Source organism: Ambystoma mexicanum, chromosome 3p, assembly GCF_040938575.1.
Source record: "Ambystoma mexicanum isolate Mex_15411 chromosome 3p, UKY_AmexF1_1, whole genome shotgun sequence".
Classification (NCBI taxonomy): Eukaryota; Metazoa; Chordata; class Amphibia; order Caudata; family Ambystomatidae; genus Ambystoma; species Ambystoma mexicanum.
Genome location: NC_090925.1, coordinates 550,427,271 through 550,451,891, shown reverse-complemented (window position 1 = coordinate 550,451,891; position 24,621 = coordinate 550,427,271). Strand labels below are relative to the sequence as shown.

The following is a 24,621-nucleotide window of genomic DNA, read 5'->3' as shown; positions in this document are numbered from 1 at the left end:
CATTGGGACCCTCGCCATTCAACATGAGAACTTCAGCACTCCCCTGCTTCCCATGGACTAACGCAAACCTACCGTAGTCATCACGCTCTGTTGCAAAGTGGGTGAATGGCAGTGAGCGATGTATTAAAATCATGATCCCCGTGCTCTAGAAGAGTAAGTCGTATAGTAACTTTGATCTCCCCACCCCTGGGCCATCTGCGCGCCTGGTGTTCAAGCATGTGTGTTTCTTGCTGAAATAAAAATTTAACTCACAGCCTGTTGATGTATGACATTACCTTCCACATCTTTATCGGGATCCCCAAGCCCCGAACATTCCAGCTAAGGAATTTTACATCATTAGTTGGGTCATTCCCCGCCATCAGCCCTCACGTGCAGCTAGCTACTCCAATCCATTCCGCCACTCCTCGTGCCCATATCATAACATTCTACTCGTGTCCTGTGCATTTTTTTAACCATTACATCCCAACTCCGCCTTAACCCCTCCATCCCCACCCCCATCCTCCTAGTGCCCCGAACCTAGACTGTTTGTCCCTACCCTCACATCCCTTTCCACCCCACCCTGCCCAACAATAACATGCACTTGCATTGTTGCGAGTGGAGATCCGCACTCTGTTAGTATGTTGCCTCACACATGTCTTTAAAACTAACCAGGACTAGATGAGCATTACCATTTACACATCCTCGGGTGAGACATTTTGATACTTTTTAGATGTTACTTCGCCCCAGGGTTTGGCCTGTCGGAAGTGGGATGTTGGCCTCCACGAATGACGCAGCCTCCTCAGGGAATGTGAAGAAATGGGTCTTGTAGCCTCAGTCGGGCAGGATAAAGCATGGCATAGGGTATCCCCCGTTCCCGGAGAAACTTCTTCACACCATCAAAAGTACGTCGCTCTTGCTTCACGCCAACAAAAGTACATCTCTCTTGCTGTACCGCCAGCGTATAGTCAGGGAAAATGCGGTCTACACTCGAACCCATCCTCGATTCCTGTTTCTCTCGTGCAGCCTGCAAGACCAGGTCTCTGTCTCTATAGTTCATGAGGTGTGCGATTATTGGCTTGGGGGCTCCACCACAAACATCTGCAGTTCCTGAGTTGCCATTTCCATGGGTCCCTTGACGGCAGGGCTTTAAGTGGGCCGGGGCCTGCCGGGGCCGGGCCCCGGCAGTCTCCAAAAAGTGGGACTGAGCCGGGGCCCTGCCGGGGCCCCCGTCCCACCACACGCAACATTGGCGGGATGCATTATCCCGTCGCGGCAGCAGCCGCGACGGGAGATGCGCCTGCCATGAAGTCAGGCGATCTGACAGAAGTGGCAGCCAACCACAGCGATGCTGTGCCTGGCTGCCACTTCTGTAAGTCATAGTAACTGCCTCTGGTGACCTCTCGCGCGAGGGGTCACCAGAGGCAGTTACTGTCCCTTTGTTTCCCCAGGTCGCCGAGGCGTCTTTAACCCTCGGCGAACCTGGGGATTCCTTGACATTTTTCGAGGTTTATGAAAGAAGGCTTGAAAAGTACACAATTCAAGCCATCTTTTATAAAGCTTTGCCGACGGACAATTTTGTCCGTAGTCAAAGCTTTATAAAAGATGGCTTGAATTGTGTACTTTCAAAGCCATCTTTTATAAAACCGAAATGTTTTAAAAAAAATGGCCTGAAAAGTAGGCAAACCGTAAGGTATGCACACACACATATATATGCATGTTATATATCTGTGTGCGTACCTTACTATGGTTTGTGTACTTTGCAAGCCATCTTTTCTAAACATAGAAATACATATTTCTATGTTTAGAAAAGATGGCTTGCAAAGTACACAAACCATAGTAAGGTATGCACACAGATATATAACAAGCGTATATATGTGTGTGCATACCTTACGATTTGCGTACGTTTTAGGCCACGCCCCCGCAAGCCATGCCCCCAAATGAGGGCCCCCCCTCGATTTCTTACCCCACTTAAAGCCCTGCTTGACGGCATCCTCTGGCACACCAATAATTCCAACATTGTTATGCCTCGATCTAGCCTCCAAATCCTCGCACTTTAACTTGATGTTGCCCTTTTCCTTGGCCATGGTCGTTAGCGTACCCTGTAGTGCCGTTATGGCATCCTCTGCCGTGCCTATCCGCATCTCGGTTATACGCCGCATGGCTTTTTCCAGCGGACTGTGGATTGTGGTTACATTCACCGTAATGCCATCCAACTTGTCATTGATGGAAGCAAATCCTTGCTGCATGATGGCCATGATGCCCTGTAGGTCGACAGGAGGCGATGACATTGCTCCCTCTGCCTGTGCCTGCCTGGATATCCCTTCGCTCGCTGCTTCCACGTGTTATGGGGAGGGCTTTTCCAAACGTATCTGTTCCCCCACTCTTCTTGGACCCAACCCCTTTAGGGATAGTGCAGCGAACTCTTGCCTGGAAACCACACTCACTTCTTGATGAATGCCCGTCCACCAACGCAATAGTCCACAATATGCCCCGTCGGGAGCAATGTTTCCTGACCAGCGGGGCAGTAGTACGGCAACATCCTTTCGAATGGATTGTGTCGTCCCACGTATTCCTCATCTTAGATATATCCTTACCTTTGCTTTGCTGCTTCGGAAAAATGTTTCTCTATCCACCAGAGGGCGCTCCACTTGAGGCTGCAGCGTCGATGTCCCTCGGCGGCATCCGTTGAGCGCTGACGTCATCTGCTGTATAAATGCCTCGAGCGTGCCCGTTGGCCTCAGTTCTGTTTTTCCGTTAGCTTTGCTTCGGATTGAATAACGGTGCTTCAGTTCGTAGGAATGTAGTCTTCATCTAATCCTTCCACACCAAAGACTGGATTCAAGAAATGCCAGAAATGTGGGAGAAAGATGTCACTTACTGATCCCCATCAGAATTGCCTCTGGTGCCTCGGTTCCGACCACCGTATAGACGAGTGCGTTTCCTGTCAGTAGATGACCCATAAGACCTTAAAGGAACGGAGAGGTGAACTGGCGGTGGGGGAGGAATCCTCAAAGTTTTCTTCGAGAGGGAGAAAAGACTCAGCTGAGTCTTCATCAAAATGTCACAAAAAATCTACAGCAAGGAGTAGATCCAGGAAGTCCTCTTCTTCCTCAAAAAAGGCGAAGAAAAGACGACACCGGTCTCCCTCTTCTTCGACGTTGTCTGAGGAAATCATTACATGTCCGTCAAAACATGATTCCTCAAGAAAGTGGGAAGTGTTCAGAGCATCTATGCTAAAGATTTTTAAGAATGTAGCCCAGACCCTCTCAAAAAAGTCTATTGAAGGCCATGCCCCTACTCATGAAAAAAAAATGGACGGGAAGATCTAAAACGAGAAAATATGACAAAAAATCGTCGAGGGTGTCATCCAGGGAATCTTCCCTGACGCCTCATAAATGCCTATCGGTGCAAAAATCAGAGGTGGAACTTAAGAAAATGGCGAAAGTCCTCGTCTAAAACGTCCTCGAAGCCTCTAACGAAGGCTGTCGCGCACAAGTTGTCGACAGCCAGCCTAAAAAGGTTACGTCGATTGCACAGTCGACGGTGTCGAAGGCTCCTTCGACGGTGTCGACATTTCCTTTGGGGTTGACAATTCCTTCAAAGGTGTCGAATATTACCTCGACGATATCGAAGGTGATGACTAAAACATTGATGCTTTTGTCGACGTCTTCGTTCATTCCAATTACAAAATCGACACCTGTGTCGAAGTCAATGCCACCTGAAAATGTATTTCATCCAGAAAATAGACATGATTTCTTTAGAACCATGTCCTACACATATGACGGAGATTCATCAGCAGAAGATGTTTCACCTGCTGGTGTGAAATTTGGTACAAAACAAGTCCATGAGGATTTAATAGACCCTCAATCTAAGATGCAAGACTTATAAGTGCTTGCAGTCAGCAAGTGGTTTGGATACATCTCCAGAATATGAATTTGAAAAGCCAGACCCGGCTGATCATGCTAATGCGGGATATAGAAAATTGATGAACAGGGTAACTGAATTCATGGGATGGAGTAGAAATGTACCTGTCTATCAGGAGGATGATATGACTGACATCCTTTCAGGGGGACCTCAGCAAGACCCCATACTTCCTTTTCATGTAGCCTTACAAAGGAGGGTTAACGCTGCATAGAAAAATCCTGAATCTATTCCGGCAGTAAATAAAAAATGTGTCAAAATATAGGCCCTGTTCCTCAGATCCTGAATATTTGAGTAAACACCCTTCACCTGAAAGTCTTGTAGTTCAGGCAGCTACTTCTAATAGAAATGCTGCATATCCTGCAATTCCCCCAGATAGGGATGATAAAAAGATTGATGCATGGTCCCAAAAGACTTTTACGTCCGGGAGCATGGCTTTAAAATCTACAAATGTAACTTGTACCCTTGTAAGATTTACATATACCCTGTGGGATAGTATAACAGCGGCAGCTGAACACATACCTGAAGGTGAGGAACATGAAGGGTTCCTGTCTATAGTTGGGGGATGGAAAGGAGGCTTCGGGGGAATGCCTTCAATCAGGTTTGGACACAGCTGACAGTATCAGTAGATCCATGGCATCTAGTACGGTGCTACGCAGATTTGCGTGGCTGTGGAAGTCCAATCCAGGCTTTTCAATATGCCTTTAGACGGCTCAAGGTTGTTTGGCAGTAAGGCGGATGAAAGCTTGGAGAAGCTGCAGACCTCTAAAGCGGCCGCAAAATCACTCAGTGCTGCTATTTGACAACTTCAACAACGCCCCTACACAGGCTCATCTTCCTGGCGGGGTCGTCCCTTTTGATTTTATTCCTCATTTGGAAAAGGAAGGGGACAGGCCAGTCAAAGAGGACAAAGGAAATTTCCTCGGGGTGAGGAAAAAGTACTAGATCTGCCCCAGCAACGGCAACTGTCCCTCCAGCCGCTTCTGCAGCTGTCGTAAAACCACTGAGGTTTTGACCCACAAGACCCTGGTGGAAGGCAGGATATCACAGCATCTGGAAGAATAGGGGGCATTACTTCAGATGCTTGGGCACTGGAAACAGTATCCCACGATTACTGCCTTCCTTTCAAAAGAAACCTCAATCACCCGCCGGGATACAACTCTACCAAACATCCAGACCCGTTCCTGTTGCAGGAAGTCTTAACCCTGCTACAGAAAGGTGCAATAGAACATGTACCTGTAGCAGAGAGGAACAAGGTTTGGTATTCCCCATATTTCCTCATACCAAAGAAGGACGGAGGATTGAGACCCATCTTAGACTTGAGAAGCTTGAACAAGTTACTCAGGAAGGACAAGTTCAGGATAGTCACACTTTCTCAGATGCTTCAGGCTCTCCAACTCCAAGACTGGTCGGTATCATTGGACCTTCAGGATGCTTACTTTCATGTGCCAATACATCTCAAACACAGGAAGTACCTGAGGTTCGCCATTGGCAATTCTCACTATCAGTTTCGAGTTCTGCCTTTTGGGTTGACCTCCGCCCGAATGTTTTCACCAAGTTGATGGCGGTGGTGGCAGCGAGTCTATGGAGAGGGGGATTCACGTCTACGCCTACCTGGACAATTGGATAGTCTGGGCACGTTCTCCAGAACAAGCCTGCCACTTCCTTCACAAACTAGGCTTTTCTCTGAACTTAAAAAAGTTACGCATGATGCCTTTACAGAAACTCCAGTTTATCGGAGCAGTCCTGGATACTTGTTCAGGCAAAGCCTCGCCTCCCGAAGAGAGAGCTCACCACATTCTGCAGATGGTAACAAAATTCCAGAATGCCCAGTATCTGCTGGCCTTTGATTTTCTCAGGTTGCTCGGTCTTATGGCATCCTGCATTTATCTGGTGCCAGAAGCCACATTGAGGATGAGATCCCTTCAATGGGCCCTCAGGACTCAATGGTCCCAATTTTCAGGGGAAATGTCAGATCTTTTGCAAGTTCCAACCAGAGTAGCACAGGATCTTCAATGGTGGGCTTGCAGAGAACATATCCTCAGGGGAGAGTCTTTTTGGCAACCATGGACAGAGATAACGGTAGTGATGGACTCCTCACTCACAGGGTGGGGAGCTCACACCAACGATTTGACAATCAGCGGTCGTTGGTCTCCATCGGAGTCCAAACTACACATCAACCTATTAGAGCTGAGGGCAATCCGACTAGCTCAGAAGGCCTTCCTGCCCTCTGTATGGGGAAGGAATTTCCTGATAATGATGGACAACACGGTGGCCATGTACTACCTCAACAAAAGAGGAGGAATAGGGTCACAACCACTGTGCAGAGAAGCAATGCAGCTCTGGTTCTGAGCGCTACAGGAAGAGATCTCTCTACCAGCAGTTCATCTAACCGGAGAGCAAAACACAGCGGCGGACCCTCTGAGCAGGCAGAGCACAGTCTCCGATGAGTGAGAACTCGCTCAGGAAGTCCTTCAGGAGATCTTCGCCCTTTGAGGAACCCCTCAAGCGGATCTGTTCGCGACCAGTGTCAACAGGAAGTGTGAACTGTACTGCTCAAGGGAATTTCTCCCGAGAGGAGCTGTAGGAGATGCGTTCGTAGTGGACTTGGAGTTTCCACTCCTGTATGCGTTTCCTCCAGTCCCTGTGATCCCTCAAGTAATCAGGAGGTTGAGAAAGTTCAGGAAAACCATGATCCTAATTGCCTCAGATTGGGCCAGGAGAATGTGGTACCCGGACCTTCTGGACATGTCCATCTGCCCTCCAATACGTCTTCCAAAAAGAGGATCTTCTCTCACAAGACAAAGGTCAGGTTGTCCATCCACAGGTCAACACTCAACCTTCACTCATGGCTTCTGAGAAGCTGAGATACAAGGATTGGGACCTTCCGGATTACATAAGGCCAGCAACTAAATCTTTGTAACTGGTGCAGAGATAAGAATGTGGACCCGTTTCAGTGTAATATTCCCACAATATTGTCCTTTCTGTTATACTTGGCTAATCTGGGCCTCCAGGTTGGCACGATAAAGGGTTATTTAGCAGCGCTATCTATTTTTAAGTGCTCCTCAGAGGAAGAATCTTACTTCAAGATACCTTTAAGAATTGTGTTATCAAAAGGTCTTAATGTGTTTCCTCCAATACCTTTTCAAGTACCTGTGTGGGACTTAAACTTAGTACTAAAGTCCCTTACATGTATCCCATTTGAGCCTTTACATTCTTGTCCGTTAAGGCTCTTTACTTTAAAAACAATACTTCTTGTGGCAATTACATCAGCCCGCAGGGTAAGTGAGTTGCAGGCACTTTCTTGTGGGCCTCCTCACACCATCTTTTATAAAGATAAAGTTGTTCTTGGGGTTAAACCCTCTTTTTTTGCCAAAAATTGTCTCAGATTTTCACCTGTCACAAAAAATAACAATACCTGCTTTTTACCCTCCTCATCAAGTAAGGAAGAGGAAAGGCTGCATAGATTAGACCCTAGAAGAGCTCTCAGCTTCTATATTTCAAGATTGGCAAGATTACGTCAGTGTGACCAACTTTTTGTGGGATACACTGGCCGTAAATTGGGACTGGCATTGACTAAGCAAATATTATCTAGAGGGATCATTTTGGTTATAACTGAATGTTATAGATTAGCTGGGAAAGATCCTCCAGATGGGCTGAAGGCTCATTCAACCATGGGCATGGCAACTTCAACAGTACTTCAAAGGGGGGGGTCCCAGTGCAAGATATTTGCGCAGCAGCCACTTGGTCATCCATGCACACATTGTAAAACACTATGCCCTAAATTCAACTTCTTCACAAGGAGGTCTTATTGCTAAATCAGTACTTCATTCTGTAAATGACTAATATTTCTCTACTCCCGTCTCCAATACAAAACTGCTTTGGGAGTCTATCTAAGATGATGAATTTGTGGAAGGACACAATCCATTGAAAGAACAAGTTACTTACCAACTGTTACGTTCTTTCGATTGGATGTTCCTCCCACGTATTCCTCATCAATCCTCCCAGCCTACCCCACAGTACAGTTTACGTGGTTTACACTCAAAATTCCTTTAAGGCTTGGGTCAAAAGAGGCACGCCATTAACTACAATCCATTGGCTACAATATACGAAAAAAACAGAACTGAGGCCAACGGGCGCGCTCAAGGCATTTATACAGCGGATTCCGCCGGCGCTCGACGGATGCCACCGAGGGACATCAATGCTGCAGCCTCGAGTGGAGCGCCCTCTGGTGGACAGACAGTTTTTTCCAAAGCAGCAAAGTTGAAGGTAAGGATATATCTAAGATGAGGAATACGTGGGAGGAACATCCAATCGAAAGAACGTTACACTTGGTAAGTCACTTGTTCTTCTCAGCCACAAACACCACTGCCCCAACTAGATCCACTGTGCCAGTCTGACAGCCCTTCCAGCGACTGCACTTACAGTCTGCCCCTCTGCAATGCTTGGGTGTCCCCCAGGCCACTAGAGTGTTGTTTCCTGATCTACCCTCTGTCGCACACAGGCAAGAGTGCCACAATAACATACCAAGAGAGGGGATGCCAGGTCCGCTAGGCACCCCTACAAAATGCAGCCTGTGTGCCTGTCCAGTAATTTCCAGCCACTGTTTAAGCAACAACAAAAAAGAAAACATGTTTTTCTTTTTGAAGTGTGGTCCAGCAGGCTGCCAGCAACAGTTCCACCACGCTACAGCCCCGTTGGATCACCAGTTCTGGACAGTAAACTGGCCTGCTCGCCGTGGCCACTTGGTCCCACCCTGCCCCCCCGGATTACATAATCCAATCATCACCAATGTACCTTGAGGCCAGTGGCACACAGGGACTCAATATTCAAATGCACGTCTCCTTGAGCTGGGCCTCCAACGTGCTGCTGGTGTAGGGAGTATTAGGCTAATGCGGATATAAAAGGGGGAAGAAGCACAAAGGCACAGGCTTTGTTTCAAGCAGTTCTGGGTGCCAGTGCAGTATCCTCTCGGAGTCTGCGAACTCTGTGTCGGCCTCACAGCAGGTGGGCCCAGGGTGTCTCGGTGGTGCCCGCCTGCAGCAGGGCCCGTTTTCCCACTCGGCTGGCGGCTCCCATGCCCACTAATCTCCGCCAGTGGTTGCTGCGCTCTGTTCACTTCGTCAAGCACATTTATAGCGGGGCAGCCCCAGAAGCCCCTCGGTCCATCTGTTACACGTTGCAGTGCAGGGAGCCATACGCACACCAGGGCTCCCCAGCAGCTTACTGCGGCACAGGTCAGGCACAGATGGTGTGCCGGGCGGGCTCTCTCCCTCCGCTCACATGCCATCCAGAAGTCCCCTGCAGCCATGCACTAGGTCCGCCACCAGCCTCCTTCCCCCACGAAGCAGGTCACCAGCAATACAAACTCTGCGCCTCAGCCAGATCTCGCGATCAGGCTGGCATCTATTCGCAGCTCCGCATGGCAGGAGGAGCCGATATTATGATTTTTGAGACAAGCGTTATATGCCCACACCTTTCCGGCAGCTTTCCACAAATTTGCATGTCAGGCACACCACTGTAGATGTCTGAATTATGCCAGGGATTTCCCACATCCACGGAGCTCACGTGTATGCTACCATCTTGGTAGTCGTGCAACAGCGCCCCCCCCCACTCCCTGTTTCTCCTTTTTGGACGGCATATCTTTCGGGGGTCCCCTCATTGCAACTCCTCCAGTAGATGAGGAGTTCGCTTAGAGTCTGCCAGCCTATAGTCTGTTCCCCCATACTCGAAAAACAGCAAGAAGGGGTAACCCCACCTAAATCTGCATCATCTCTGTTAGCCAAGTAGTTGGGGGGGGGGGGGTTGCATTGACACCTGCATTCTAATGTGGAGGCCGATAAGTCCTGAAATATCCTCACTTCGGAGCCTTCACATGTGATGAACCCTTCTTTTCTTGCCCTGTACAAAATGTCAACCTTGTCTCTGAAATAATGGCATTTTGCTACCACCGACCTAGGTTTTCCCGCCGTGCTTCCTCCCCCTGTGTAGACTGTGAAACAGGATAGGCTTACCCGCACCATCTTTAAATAAAGCCTGCAGGATCTGCTTACCTTTATCCTCCAGCTCTGCAGCAGATTCCCTGTCCTTTTGAGGGACCCCCAAGGAGGTGTATACTTTTACCAATTTTCAAGGTCCTCCATCTTCATGCTGACAATTATGCTGGTGCGGTCCAGCGTCTTAAATTTGACATTCAGGAAAAGTTTGAGTACATCCACGGATGTGTGGTTGCGCTCGAAGACCTCTATTTCTTCCTCTACTTTCTTGACTCCAGCCCTCAACTCAGATATTTTTTTGGATAGCCGTTCTCCAGGCCTTCACCTCCTGCAGGATGTGTAGAATGGCTGATTTTGTGGCCATCTCCGCCATTAGCGCTGTTGTCTGTGAACCCAAATCCTGCTGATCTGCCATGGCCATGAGGAGGCCGGGGGGGTGGGGAATAACTCATATTTCTCTTAAATTCTGTGCCAGAGCTTATGTTGCAGCCTCCTCACTATCTTCACTCCACCCTCTGCGGATGTCGCTGTACACCCCCCAGCTCAGCTGTTGATCTGTTCTGGCCTGCGCCCCCTCAGTAAGGTTAGCTTGGATTGTGCCCGGGACGTGGGCCCGATATGTTATGGTTGCCTCAATATCCCAGTGGGTCGTGCGCAGCTCCTCTCACTAGTACCCTTCTCGTCTGTGGGACGTCCAGTCATGCGACCCTGGGACCTTTGCCTCACACTACTACACCCATCCTGAGCATCATATACTCCGGTGTTGTGCGGCAAGAGGCAGGCACCCTGGATTTTCCCCCTCCTCTGCCTCTATCCCACGGCTCTGTCTCTTACCGTGGCTCATTCAGTACCACCTCCTCCAGCTCCTCTCACTAGTATCCTTCTCGTCTCTGGGACGTCCAGTCATGCGACCGTGGGACCTTTGCCTCACACTACTACACCCATCCTGAGAGTCATATACTCGGTGCTGTGCGGCAAGAGGCAGGAACCCTGGATTGTCCCCCTCCTCTGCCTCTATCCCACGGCCCTGTCTCTTACCGTGGCTCATTCAGTACCACCTCCTCCAGCCGACCTACAGATGGGTTTGGGGGTGGCGTCCCCTACCGCCGATGCCCGTTCAGTCACCGTCTCACGTGAGTTTCTCCCTGTGGCCCTCTACTTCCCGGGCTCACTGTGGGTGGTAGATTCCTCGTCTCTGCATTGCTTTGTCTCTGCACTGCTTCAGTGTCGAAACATCTCGTGGGCACAGCACACAGGCAGGAAGAGGCCACCAGCCATTGCCCATTGCCCAGTGCACTTACAACCGGGGGCAGGAGGAGTTCACTGCCTCGTGGACTCTGTGGGGCGGCCACTGCAGCTCAACGGCGTGGCAACACGGGGAGTTCTGTAATCGGGACACTATGTTGCCCAGGCCCCCTGGTGAACTCCCATGTAGTCCATTTCTTTATGAAAAGGTCCCTGAACCTTTTGGAGCCTCATGTGATGGTGGGTCTTGGGCTCTTGCTGAACTTTATGGGCAATGAAGCAGACATTTTGAATTTGGTCCTGATCTCCACGATTTTAGTGACCGTGACACTTCTCAAGATGCAGAAGGCATCCATGTATGCACACCCTCGTGATTAGTACAGAAAGGTTATTGAAAAGGGAATTGCTGCTTTAGGCCTCAGAGCACCGTCCAAACGATTGTTAATCTACCAGTTTACGGACATCTTAATTGAGGGACCATCAACTGATACAATGCTGCAGTTTACTGCGTCCATTACTGACCTTGTTTTACGTATTGCGCCATACCTGCTGTCGACAAGGTCTGCACTGAAGGAGCACAATCAATATGAAGTAGTAGTCTTGCTGGACTTGCCCCCTTGCCAGACAGGGCCACAAAGAAGATTGACTCTCTCGCCAAGAAGATCTTTGTGTCATGGAGCATGATTCTGAAGGCAGTTGATGCCTCTTTTGCACTGTCTAAATATTCAAACGTTTTGTCGTCAGTGGTGTTGGAGGCCTCATCACACTTGCCAGAGAATTAGATTAAAGACGTTTTCCTGGATATAGTAAATGGAGAGGAAGCAGCATGCCAAGTGCCACAACCCGGTTTGGATGCTATTAATTGTTTCAGACATTCAATGGGGAATTCTTCAGTTATGTGACGTATCTCGTTGCTGAGGTGCAATCTAAGTAGCTGGATATGCCATTCAATGTAATTCATTAGTTGAGACCTAAGGCTGCTGAGTCCTTTGAGGTTCACAGATTCTATGGTGATCACCAAGTTGTTGGAGTTGGCAGCTCAGCAGTCAGCCATGACCCCTTTTTTCATTTGCAGTTCCAGTGGATAGGGTTTTTGACATTTCATGTCCTTCGCACATATAGGGACTCTGTCCCAGTGTAGGTTGCTCAGACAGCACACTTTCCCTGGTACGTAGGGACGTACCGTAAATTCAAACTTTGGCAGCTTCAGTGCCATCTTCCTCTAAACCTCTTTGAGGTCTTCCACATTGCTGTGTGTCGTATCTCCACCTTTTCTGAGAAATGGCGTGAGGTTACCTCCGACACTTTGCTAGTTGTTCCGAATTGCTACTGCTTCCCTTGTCTCCAACCATGAGAGGCCTCCTTCCCTTCCTTTCAGAGATCCAAAAGCAGCTCTTTTGGAGGAACTGGCCTCGTTTTTGGCCAGTGGGGCAATGGAGAGGGTTCTGTGACGAATCCAGGGAATTTGTTTCCTCTTCCCATGAGGGAGCTCACCCGCTTTGGGACTAGGGAGGTGATGCCCCTATGCTTAAGACCCCATAGTGGGCAGGGCAAGTGTCCCTCCACCCCCTTTAAAGGACAGGCAATCACCAAACAGGTATACGTTATCCTCTCTTGTCTCAGGAACCTAATCGTTTTGTTGGTTGTATGGGAGTTAAACTGTGTAATAACTTGCAACTTTTACACAAATAGCTGATATGGTCTCAGAAGAGGTAGCAGAGAATAAACCCACACCCTTGTTGCGTACAAAATAAAGAACCAATAAGTGCTGGACTTGGAGAGAACAGAAGACTGCAAAGGAGGAGAGATATCGTCCTGAGAGGTGTGGCAAAGGGAAGAGAGCTCTTGCCCTGCGTGGCGTTTCCACCCATGGCCAAACCCACGGAAGCTCGACATTCCTATTGCTGTCCGGACTGGACGAAGCCCAGCACACTAGAATCGCTTCAGTGTAGAACGCCTAAGCCGCTAACATGCAGCAAAGTGCAGACTGGACACCAAAGCCCTGCAGAAAGACAGCGCCACCTCCAGCATATGCAGAATCCCTGGAGGAAGTCCAGAAGGGTGAAACTGTGCTGACCTACGTGAACGCCTGCTTGGAGCATCACTGCACAGAGACAGAAGGTACACAGTCGCTCCAGGGAGTTGGGAGCATATCCAGTGAAAAATCTGCTGCAATAATCCCATGGCTGAAAGAGCCATCATTTAAAATGCACTTTTAAATGCATATATATTTGGGGAGTGGGGTTGGGGTAATACTCTAGGGTAATGGGAATTAAGGGGGCCATGCAGGGGTCTCCCCGGGCATATAAATGTATTTCAAACAGCAGCTTTTTCGGCTGTGGGTTTATTTCAGGCGACTTTATCACATAGAACCACTGGGAGGAGGGTGGAAAGGCAAATCCAGACTCCAAGGCGGGGTGACAGAAACCAAACCCCCAAGGGGGAGGGCAACAGGGATCTGATCCCAAGTCAGGGAGAAAAAAATCCAACCCAAAGTGAGAAACCAGGCCTCAGGGTGGGCTAAGAGAACCCCAAGACCACATGGAGGAGTGAAACCAGGAGGTAGCTTAGTGGAGAAAGCACCATCAGATTCCCTGGTGGGTAACCCAGAGAGAGTACCTGTAGTGGATTACGAACCAGGGGGTTCCCAAAGGTGGGTGATGTCAGAAGATTGAGACAAAGTATCTGGCAACCCAGGGAGATGGAGACTAATGAAAGGCTAATATACACCCCAGAGAGGGGTGGGGGGGTGTAAGACATGTGGTTCCTTTACATGAACTGTGTAACTGGGCAGGAAACCCATTTATGATGAAGAAACTTCACGGTGGGGTCAGAAACCAGTCGCCATTCTTTCTTCTTTTTTGGGCAAAGGCCCTTATTTTACCTTTTTGTTAGTGGGCTTTTCTGGTTACAGTGGTAGGCACAGAACTCGGGCTAGACATCAGACTGTATTTATTTTGTAGGACATCCGGACAAGCAGTCCTTTTAGAGTAGTGCTGATAAACTTGGGGACAGCTCAGGTTTTGGGTGTTCAAAATAAAAGAAACCCAAAATGCCATCTTGTCCCTCTCCTGATTCTTGCCATACCACAGTTTCTATCTTCGAGAAGGGGTCAAGTTGATACTCCTGGTTCTTCTTTGTGCCAAAGAATGGGGGATTCCTGCAACTCATTATGGACCGCAGGGGCTGCAACAAAATCCAGAGGAAGGACAAGGTCAGGATGGTGACATTGAAAGAGATTCCTCAGGGCCTGCAGACACATGACTGGTTGGTGTCACTGAACCACCAGGACACTTACTTCCATGAGCAGATCCACCCGCAGGCACAGGAAGTTGCTGATGTTTGTGATGGGGCAGCACTTTTTATCACTTCAAGATGTTTTCTTAGCCCGGCTAACTTCTGCTCCCATGGTAGTCACCAAATTCATAGCAGTGGTCATGGCTCATCTCAGAAGGCACAATATCCATGTCTTTACCTATCTGGACTTTTAGCTCTTCCATGTCATTCACTAGAGAGAATGTCTAATCGCTGCCTCAAGGACCCCTGTTCATTGCTGGATGACTTGGGCCTTATCCCTGAACTCCTAGATCGCACCTTTCCAGAGGTTGCAATTCATCTGAACAGTCCCGGAAACTTGGTTGGGCAAGGCTTTTCCACCCCAAGGACAGTCGCCAGCACTTGTCAGATAATCACCTTTTTCCAGAGCTCATGCATTCAGCTAGCTTCAGCCTTTCTCTGCCTTCTGGGCATCATAGCATCCTGCATTTTCCATGTCTCAAGAGTTGGTTGAGAATTTGTTTTGCAATCAAACATCTCAGCTTTTTGGCAAGATGTCTGACTTCTTCTGGGTTTCAAGTATGGTCACCTAGGATCTTCAATGGTGGTCTCGCTGAAAGAATTCGGTTACAGGGTATCCGTTTTAGCAATCATAGCCACAGCTTGATTGTTAGACACCTCCCTGCAGGACAGGGTTGCTCACCTCAGGGCTCTGCAGCTGAGCAGGCTTTTTTCTAGGGTAGAGTGCTTTTGGCACATCTATCTCTTGCAGCTGGCTCTTATGGGTTTCTTGCCATCCATCCAGAGGAAGGATATCCTGATACCGACTGACAATACGGTGGCCATGCACTGCTTCAACAAGGGGGGGTGGGTGGAGGACTGTTCATTGCACCAGTACAGGAGACCATGCAACTACGGTTCTGGACACTGTAGAAAAGCAGCTCAGTTTCAGAAGCCCATCATAGTAAAGAACGGGGTGGCAGATGCCCTGAGCAGGCAGGGCTTGATCTCCCAAAAGTGGGAGCTTTCTTCAGCGGTCATTCCAGAGACCTTTTTCCATTGGGGGACCCCCTCCATTTGTCCTTTTTGCCACGGTGGACAACAGGAAGTGAAAGCTTTTCCTCTGAGGGGGAAGGTTGCTGGATGCGTTCTTGATGAAGTGGACTTTCAGACTTCACTATGCGTTTGCGCCAGTTCCTGTTATCCCCTTGGTTCTCGGAAAGTTTGTGTCTTGCATGATTGTGATTGCCTCCAATTGAGCTCAAAGTACATGTTACCCAGACCGTCTCAGAATTTACCATCTGTCCACCTTGGCGTCTTCTTTAGAGGTTGCATTTGTTTTCCCAGTCAGGCGGTCAGGTGTTGCACAAGAACTAGGAGTGTCTCGGCCTTCCTGCCAAGCTGTTGAGTGGATGTTGTATGATGGCTTTTTGCTTAACAATTAAATCAACGTGTTGCTGTCAGCAGGCAGGCTTGCTAAAAGATCTTTTTATGCGTGCAGTTGGAGAAAGTTTCAAAAGTAGTGCAGGAACAAAGACCTGTGGTAGGCCAGAAACAGGAGAAGGACAAGGTGGCATTGTGAGTGACATTCTTTATTTTGAGCAAAACAAACCTGAACTGTCCCTGCGTCTTAAGATTCTAGTCTAACAAAAAGTTAAGATCTAGAAGGGTGCTTGTCAGGATGTCTGTACAAAACCAAGAAAAAAACCAAGAAAGTCCTGTGGCCAAACCTGATCTTCACCCAAGCGGTGTCTTTACCACTATGAAAAAGAAACCTATAAATCAACATAAGATACACTTAGGCCCTTGCAATGGAATGGTGGCTAGTTTCTGGCCCCCACCCAGGGATGTTTCTCTCAATAGGGCTTCCTGCCCTTGTCACACAGTCTAAGGTTGAGTGTCATTTCAATCAGTCTTGCTTTTGATGCTGTTCCAACTAATCCATGCAAGTGTCTGTTTATCTCTCACTCTGGGGACCTTCTGGTAGGGATCATCTGGTATGTCCTTCACCCTTTTTTTTTTTTTTAAATTTATTTTATTTTCAAAACCAAACAAAAACACCACACAATACAACTGTTCCAATACGTAATAAAGCATCGTTAGACCATCACATTTTGCAGTGTAGTTCCCCGACCCCCCCACCCCCCAAACTAGAGCCAGCTCACTCGTGTCATCTGTAGGAGCATCATCGGGTAGCGCAGTACCTATGCACTCATCATCCGGGTCCTCTGATTCGTTATTACCCTGGTGAGGGTTTGCCATAGAGGCCACCAATTGCTGCCAGGCCAGCAGGGGCCCTACTTCCTCCTCACCCCCCCTAGTGACCGCTTCAAACTAAACTCCGGATTCCGTTTCCGCCCATCGCAGGAGGTCCGCCCATCATAGCTCCACCCTGGGTCTGTGGGCTGCCTTCCAGCCCATGGCAATCCTGCGCTTGGCCGGGACACAAGCTAAATCCTTCATTTTGCTTATGTGCTTTAAGTCCCGGGGTCTGGGAAAAATCCCGAGCATGCATGACCAGGCTGATCCCACGTCCAACACCATTCCCCCACCAGCCAGTTTCGTTTTAACCTAATCCCAAAATCTATGTACCTCCGGGCAAGCCCAGAACATGTGTAGCAGCCCCGCTTCCACCTCCCCACACCTGGGGCACTTCTGTGTAACCGAGCCTCCAAACCTTGCAATTTTCCCGGGAGTCAGATAAGCCCTATGGGTAACATACAGTTGAAGTTGTTGGAGTCTCGCGTTCCGGGACACCTTTTTATGGTACCTCTGGACTCTCTCCTTCCCTGCCCTTGCTCTCAGGAGCTCGTATATCCTCGATATTTCGTGCCCGCCCTCCGAAACATCATACATAGTTTCCAGGGAGGCATCAGGGTCATCAGCTAGCACTGACCCCGGCCATCTCTCTAACCAGTTTCATTAGCCTAGCATAGGTTATAAATTGGCCCTGATGCACGCCTGTCTCTTCCTGCAACCTCTGAAAGTCCAATGCCTCCCCTTCCTGCCATATATCCCCAAGGGTGGCCAAGCCTACCGGTTCCCAGTATCTACGGGCCGACTCAAATAGTTGGGAGTCGTTCCCGCACAGCGCCACCAGTGGGGCCTGCTGGGAGAGCGGCTCCGAATCACCCATCATTCTCCATGTTCTGTGCCAGACCTCCCAGCCCAGCCTCAATAACCGCCCCCTTCCCACCAGTTTGTCCTTTCGTAACCCCACCACTTCCCTCAAAAGTATGGGGCTGAGTCTCCCCGCAAAAGTCTGGCTTCCGCCGAATCTTCAGCCGAAAGCCACCTGGCCACATACAGCAGCTGCCCCGCCAGATAATAGAGTTTAAAATTTGGCAGGCCTATACCCCCCCCCTTATCGCACGAGTTCTGGAGTTTCCACAGGGCCACCCTGTTTCTGGAGTTACCCCACACGAAACCCCTACACACACTATGAAGTCTCACAAATAGGCTCCTGGGAATCAAAAACGGAACATTCACAAAAAAATGCAAGAGTCTTGGCAGGACCACCATCTTGAGCAAGGCTGCTCTCCCCATCATAGACAGGGGCAATCTAGACCAAAACACCATGCTGTTCTTGACCCCCTCTATTGCTTTCTCTGTATTATGTTGGTGCTCCGCCTCGATCCTGTGGTAAATATTTACTCCCAAATACCTAAATGTCTCAATCTGCCATGGTATCGGCAGGATAGGCAGCCTCTGCAACGGGACATTCCTATATCTGCCCAAGGGAAACAGGCTAGACTTCCTAGGGTTCACCGATATGGCCGAGAGGGTGGCGTAACGGTCCATCACCTCCAGCACATACTGCTGCAGGTTCTCTTCCAGATAAAGCAGATAAAGGAGCATGTCATCCCCATACAAGTCTACCACTTACTGTGCTAATGCCCACCTCCCCATATTGTTGCTGCAGGCATATTGCCAACGGCTCTAGTGCTAGTATGTATAACATGGGTGACCAGGGGCATCCCTGTCTGGTCCCCCTACTGAGTTGCCATATATCTGAGATTATGGACCCTGTTTTGACTCTGGCCATCGGGGTGCTGTACAACAACTGGACCCACCTGATGTATCCAGGTCCCATACCGTATCCCCTCAGGGCCGCTTTCAGCCAAGGCCACCGTACCAAATCAAAGGCTTTGACCGCGTCCAGCGACACGATAATCAGCTCGCCCGTATCTTCCTCAGTTTGGTCAATAATGTGGTGTAGCCTCCTATGGTTATCAGTGATGTTTCTGCCTGGGACATAGCCCGTCTGATCTGGGTTTATCAGCTTACCGATCACCTTCTTCAGCCTATTAGCCAGCACGGCGGTAAGTATTTTGCTGTCCTGGTTGAGCATGGACAAAGGTCTGTAGGACCCGCACTCCATGGCCGGCTTGCCTGGTTTCAGGAGTGGGATGATCACAGCCTCGCGAAGGGACAATGGTTGTTCTCCCTGCTCATAGGCCTCATTAAACATGGCAAGCAGTGGCTGAATCAGCTCCTGCTTGTATGTCTTGTAAAACTCACTAGGCAACCCATCCGATCCGGGCGCCTTACACGTGGGCAAATTCTGAATCGCCACCTCCAGCTCATCCGGGGTGACGGGAGCGTCCAACTCCGCACGCTCTAGGTCGTCCAGGGTGGGAAGCTCCATGTCTTCTAATGTGTTCAGAATGTCCTGACGCACATCCTCCCCTGTGTCCACATACAAGTGTCTATAAAACTTGAGAAACTCCTCGTTTACCCCTTCTTGGGTGTTGCAGATGCGACCTCCCTCATCCCTAATCTCACTGATCACTGAACGGGGGGTCTCACTCTTATACAGGCCAGCAATCTGCCCGGCTTGTCGCCCCCTGCGTGTAGCCTCGCCGTGTATTTCTTTTAATTTAGTCTACACAGCCTATCCCTGAGTGTACTGCAGGTTAACTGAAGATCCTTTATCTTGGTTCTATTATCAAGGACGGTATCCTCATGTCGTGTGAGGCCCTCCACCTCCCTTTCCGTTTCCTGAAGTTCCCTTTCAATACCCCCCTGGAGCCCTTTAGACTTGGAAATGGCTACTCCATGCACCACCACCTTAAACGCTTCCCACAACGTCCCCACAGAGCGTACGCTGCCCGTGTTTATATCAAAATATTCCTCGATGGCATCCCTCAGATCCTCCCGGAACCCTTCATCCTGTAGTGCCTCTATCCTAAGTCTCCACGTTGGGATACGCGATCTGCGGGGTTGGTGTCGCCACTCTACCACCAAAGGCGAGTGGTCAGATATTACCCAGGCCTTGTATTCCGCTCCTACCATTTCACCCGCTATCTCAGCCGCTACAAACACATAATCAAGCCTCGTGTGCAAGTCATGTGGCGCTGTGTAGTGTGAATATTGCCTATCCATAGGATGTAGCCTTCTCCACACATCCTCCAGGCACAGGTCCTCCAACAATGTCCCCAGCGCTCTGGCCGCCGGCGCCATTTTCCCCACCTTGTCAACTGACCTATCTATTTTAGGATTCAGGGTGCAATTAAAGTACCCTCTCCACACCACCGCGCCCCCAGCCAGTGGGCCAAGTTTTCCGTAAAGGGACCTAAAATAAGCCGCTGTGTCGTGGTTGGGGGCGTACAGATTTATGATATGCACTTCCCTGTTTTACAGGAGCCCTGTTAACGCCACCATTCTGCCCTCCGGGTCCACCGTTGAACCTGAAACGGCACGTGCAGCGCCACCCAAGTGATAACCCCTCTAGCGTACGCTGAGTAAGCAGCCCCCACAACATTACCCCTCCATTTTCTCCTGACCACCTCCAGCTTCTCCCTAGTGAGATGAGTCTCCTGCAGCAGGGTTATGTCAATGCGCATCCTCTTTAAGTACAGCATCACTTTGTTTCGTTTCAGGAAGCTATTGAGACCCCGTACATTCCAGGTCACAATTCGGAGTTTACCCGATGCCATCTACTCGGTTTGTTCCCAACCCACCACTCCCTTTAATGCTCCCATTAATAGTTTGTTTTCCGACTCTACCCCTTCCCTCTTTCAACAATTCCCTCCCTCCCTGTTCCCCAACTCCACACCACACAACCCAACCCCTCCCCCCAGCCTACCCTACCCCAACAAATGCCCAGCTCCATCTCTGGATCTCAGGCCCACCCGCGTCTGGTCCTGTCTCGAGTCCGAGGACTAGGACCCCGCGGGGCGTCACCAATCTAACAGTGACCTAACTAAATATGCAACTATTGGGATCAAGGGGTGCCTCTCAGGAGCTCCCTATCATCTATGTTAGGAAAAGTGCGTTCAACGGGTCCAGCCAGCTGTTACCACGGCTCACTCCCCACAAGCATAATACAACTCTATATTCAAGTCCCAATGTCTGGGCTATGTCACCCCAGGTGCCACAGCAACCTGCTACTTATCTTCCGCAGCTTCCATCTGGACATCCGATTCCTGAGGTCGGCCCTGCATGTCCAGCCAGTCCATCACCTCAGTTGGCTTCTCAAAGAAAAGGGATCTGTTCTTATAAAACACTTTCAACTTGGCTGGGTAGAGCAACATGTAGCCATGGCCTGCTTCTTTCAGCCTTCTTTTGACAGGCCTGAAGTTCATTCTACTACGCTGTACAAGCAGCGTATAGTCCGGGTACGCCGTGATCTTTGCTGACCCCCTCTCAATCGTTACTCCCTCCGAAAAAATTCGAGAATCTTCTCTCGATCCCGATAATTCAGGATCTTTGCGATCAGCGGCCGGGAGGGGGGGGGGGCACCTGGGGCCGGTCTCCTTGTCAGGGCCCTGTGCGCTCTTTCAACCACGAACCCCTGAGTCAGCACCCCACCTGTTATCTCCTGTAAGAGCAGCGTTTCCATGTATTCAGTGGGGTTTGGCCCTTCCATTCCTTCCGGTAGACCCACTATACGGATGTTATTGTGCCTGGCGCGCCCCTCTGCCTGCTCAGCTCTGTCCTCCAGATTACCCACCCGTTGCACAAGGGCATGGAGCTCCTTTGCATGCGCAGCGCATGCCTCCGTAGTCTGGGCCATCTCCTTATCCAAGGCCCCAGTGCGCTCCGCAATCGTCCGCACATCCTGTCTCAGCAGGTTCACCTCCTCCTGGACCGCTCCGATCTTGAGGTCTAGGCCCATCTGCAGCTCTTTCATAGCCAGGCCCAACTTCGTCTCCCAGGCCACTTTTAGATCGGCAATCGCTGCCAGCACCTCCTGGATTGTACCCGGTGTTGCTGCCGCGGGGGTCTACTTACTTTTGCCCCTCTCCGCGTCCAGGGGCGACTTGGCATAGGCCTCCATCGCCATCGTAGGCTGCTTGATCCTGGTTCTAACCACTTTGGAGGACATCCTGCTGTGTCGACTGGGCGGAAGCCCGCCGTGCTTCCCCCCCCCACACAAATGTCTGTGTGGTTAAGAACCACCCTCAGCAGTCCGGAGGTGCGCTTGCCTCTCCACTTGCACCCAGAATGGGCTGTGTCCTCTCACGTACTCGTACACCCTCGGTGTCGTGGCGCCGATCTCTGCCGTGCTCTTTCCGTGGCCTGTGCTCAGGTGTGCTCACCCATCCCCCGCACTCTCTGTACCTCTTCTTCTGCAATCACAAGGCCATCCGGGGCACAAAACAGTCACAGATGTGGTGCTCCCGCACCCACGCCCGGGGGGGGCCCTCTAAGCATCAAGGGACCAGTCACGAGTGGGTTAGCCACTGCTATTTCTTATTGTCCTTATGCCCCGGCTCCTGCTGGGTTGTAACACTGTCTGCACGCCCAAGAGCTTGTGGGCCTGTTTTGGTGCTGTCGTGGATCCTGCAGTTCCCAACAGTGATCACAGTTTAGGGCTTTGTGCGGTGTCCCAGCCCTCCGTGACTGCTGGTGGGTATCCCACGTGTCACTTAGGGTCTCGTTGCACTGAAATGCCCAGCTTCGTGTGGCCTGCCGTACAGTGTCCCCTGGGCCACCCCGCCGCTCCGTGTCAGGTCACTCACTTGTGTTCAAAAGTTTGTGTTAGCCCATACAGATGGCCAAAACAGCAGCACTATGCAGACAGGGCAGCCATGTCCGCAGTGACTTCGTGTGCCTACGAGGCCTCCCCTTTATCCGTTCCAGAGTTCATACACGCGCGCCGGGTGCTCGCCACAATGTGTCTCCGGCGAAAGACACTAAGTGACACAATGTTACACCGGTGTTCACCGCTGGCGTCCCAGCCGCAGCAACGTGTTCTTCACACACTGTACGATCTCCCCCCTCCTCTCAGGTACGGGGGCTGTAGGTGCCTCTGTCGCCTCGCAGGGTCCGCTCACCGGCCCCTCCTCAGCTGGACTCCACCGAACTCGACACCGCTCTATGGGCTCACCGCCGCCCAGGATCTCCCCAGCGGGGGCCTGCTCTCGCATCCACGCCGCCAGCTAGGAGCGTCTCAGGGTGTCATCGCGAAGCCATCAAGCAGCTGCTCGCGCCGCGGCGACGTGGTCTTTCTCCCACTGCACCCGATCCCTTCTCCTCTCAGGAGCGGGGGCTGCAGGTGCCATGTCCTTCTGTGGGCTACCTGTGTGGGTGTCGCCGCCACCAGCTCCAGGCGAACATGCTTCCGATGTGCCACCGCCACAGCCCGCACACTCCCGGGGCCGAAATGGATCGGCGCTCCCGTCCGTGTCTTCAGCTACCGCCCGCACACTTGCCTCGCGGGGTTCCCCTCCCTCCGGCCAGCTACGCAAGCAGAGAGCATCGCTCTCTGGGCCACTGTTGTCGGCACAGCGTGCACTGCTCTGACCGGCTCCGTCCTTCTCAGCCTCTCGGGCCATTTATGGCCCTTTGTTCACGAACGGCCATCTTGGATGTTGCTTCTTCGCAGCTCGACCTTCACCTCTTTCAGGGTCCAGTTCCTTCAATATGCGATCTTGCTGGTGGTCAGGACACTCGTCATGTGCCCCCCACATTCATGCTCCTTTTGATGTACCGTGGACATGCGTGTCCGCCATAAACCATCACTTTTCCTAAGGATCAGTGTCGGATCTTCGGGAGCCCCTCCGAACAACGTCCCCTCACGTAGCCATCAAGCCACGCCCCTGTCCTTCACCCTTTATCCCCCAACAGTGGGGTATCCCTGGTCCTCTTTACTAGGAAGGTTCCAGCCTTTCTACCCCAGAAGGCAGCTCTTGGAGTTAAGGCCGCTTTGGGTTTCGGTTCTCCTCATCCCGCCTTGGGGTATGTATTTTGGTACCGTCCCTTGAGTCTCTCACCCCACTGAGGGGTCTTGTTTTGATCACCCCGCCTTGGGGTCCAGTTTCTCATGCCCTGCCTTGAGGGTCCTGCTTCTATTGTCCCACTTTGGGATATGGTGAATCTCAACCCACCCTGGGGATATATGGTATTGTATACTCCACCTTGGGTACCAATACCATATTTTTCACAACCCACCTTGGGCTCTTGCTTCTCTTGCCCCACCCTTGGGTATGGTTTGGCCTTGCGCCTCTCGTTCCCTTGAGCCTCTCGTTCCCTTGAGCTGCTGCATAACTTTAGCTATGTTGCAGTGCCCCTCGAGTTGATGGGGAAATTTGACACAGGCATCACCAGACCCTCTTCGTCTTCTAGGTTCGGTGCTTGAGGCGGAGCATGAACCTCTCGCTCTCTCAAGATTTCAGTGACCCTGCGGCTCCCGTTCCTTGGCCCTCTTGTCCCCCGGTTTGGGCACGGCACTGGTGCTTTTGCCCGTGTGTTCCAGTTGTCTCCTCCTGAAGGCTTGTCTGCATTCGGTGAGCTCGGCCTCGGTCGGCTGCCAGGCTTCAGTGCTCCTCTCCCTGTTAGACCTCCCAGGGGGGGCGGGGTCTGTCGTGCCCAACTCCGTGGATGTCTCCCTCTTGATCCTACCATTGAATGGATCTTTATCTTTTTAGGGGGTCGAACTTCCCATGGCATGCTCAATCCCAGCTGGCCCTGTGCACACAGAGGGTCAGAAACCACACCAACCATCCTCACAGAAAGTTTCCCATTATCAGATATTTTAATTCCCATGTAACCAACAAAGTTATTATTGGAATCTTGGGGATTGGGTGGGTAACTGTTGTCTCTGTTTAGGGACCTCCTGTCTTCTAAGAGAAGACGGGTCACCCCCAGTGGCAGCCTGATTCCTCTGTTCCCTGTGTGGTACTGAGTTGAGTAGGCTTAACACTCTAGTGCCAAAGGGGGAGACCCTTCCTTGAGGAGAGGGGACAAATTCACTGGA

At 50.7% G+C, this 24,621-nt stretch overlaps 1 protein-coding gene across 1 annotated transcript in view; it reads left to right on the top strand.

Moving 5' to 3' along the window:
- ARFGEF2 (ARF guanine nucleotide exchange factor 2) overlaps positions 1–24,621 on the top strand; it is a 2,106,550-nt gene that overhangs the window by 911,320 nt on the left and 1,170,609 nt on the right. The gene's annotated exons all lie outside the window — the stretch shown is intronic.